This window comes from Lepidothrix coronata, unplaced genomic scaffold (assembly GCF_001604755.1).
Source record: "Lepidothrix coronata isolate B3197 unplaced genomic scaffold, Lepidothrix_coronata-1.0 Scaffold320, whole genome shotgun sequence".
Classification (NCBI taxonomy): domain Eukaryota; kingdom Metazoa; phylum Chordata; class Aves; order Passeriformes; family Pipridae; genus Lepidothrix; species Lepidothrix coronata.
Window position 1 is genome coordinate 89,217 of NW_016690500.1, and position 1,262 is coordinate 90,478.

Sequence of the window (1,262 nt, forward strand, 5' to 3'; positions counted from 1 at the left end):
AGTAAAGGGAGAAGAAACAAAGAAATCAAGAGGTGCCACCTGGCCTTGCTGAGGAGAAGGAGATCTGGAAAAATGCAGCCAAAAAACTTCATCTTCTCCACAGGTGAGATGATGAAAACTGCACAAACTTCCCCTTGTGGGACAAACCAACCCAAAAACCAAAATGAGGCAAAAAATAAAAGGAAATTAAAGATAATTTGGTCCTGGCAGGGAAAAAAGTGACTGAAAAATGGAGAGGAGAGAAAGAATGAGAAAATAAGAAAGGAATAAGAATAAATAAATAAGAAAAGATGCCCCCCTGAGTAGAAATAAACTGTTTCCCCTCGTTCCTGATGTGTGGGACCAGCCCCCTGTGCCAAGACCCCCATTCCAAACCAGCTCAGGATGGGGGGACTGAGGGACACGTGGTGACCCCATCACCACAGAACAGCCCTGGATCCCAAACCCCTTCCCATGGAAGAGAGATAGAGATGGATCAACCCATGAAAAAAGAACATTTAGGGCCCTGGTTTGAAGCAAAGGGATCCGAGGTGTCCCAAACCATTCCATTTGTGGGCTCCACGCCCAGGAGGGCACCAAGAACCTTCCACTCTCCCAAGCCCTCAGTGCTTGGCTCTTTGTTCTGCTGAATCTCTGATTCCTCTCAGCCCTGCTCCAAACAGGTTCATGTTTAATGGTTTCACATCTGTCAGACAGAAGGTTCTGGGCCATAAAGGCTTTTTAGGGGCTCAAGAGAACGAGAACAATGGTTGCTATCAAGTGAAGAGCCTCACTGCTTAATATTCCAACACATGAGCTGGTTTTTATTCTTTCAGCAACTCGAATAGAAATGTTCAAATGATTTTCAAGAGTTGTTTTTACAATAGGTGGAAGCCAGTAATGCCCTGACACCCGACATATTTCATGCTTGTGGTGCAACAAGGATTCTTTTATTCTGCTCTGCCTCGCACTTCCAACCTGCTGTTACATTTTATGGAGTGTAAACAGCCCTGAGTTTGCAGATGAGAACTTCTCTCCACTCAGTAATTCCGGATTTGTGTCAGCATTGCCGGGAAAGAAATTGTGCGCAGCTCCTTGGGTGATAAAATCCTGCTCTTGCCGTGGTCCTGTGGCACTTCCACCACCAAAACTCAGTGTAGTTATTCCACAGGACCAGGATAGGAGGAGGGAGACTGAGCCTGAGCCCGTTGCTGAGCTCAGAGATGATTTTAGACTTCACAGGAAGGACGTGGAGCTGCTGGAGAGAGTCCAGAGGAGGCCCC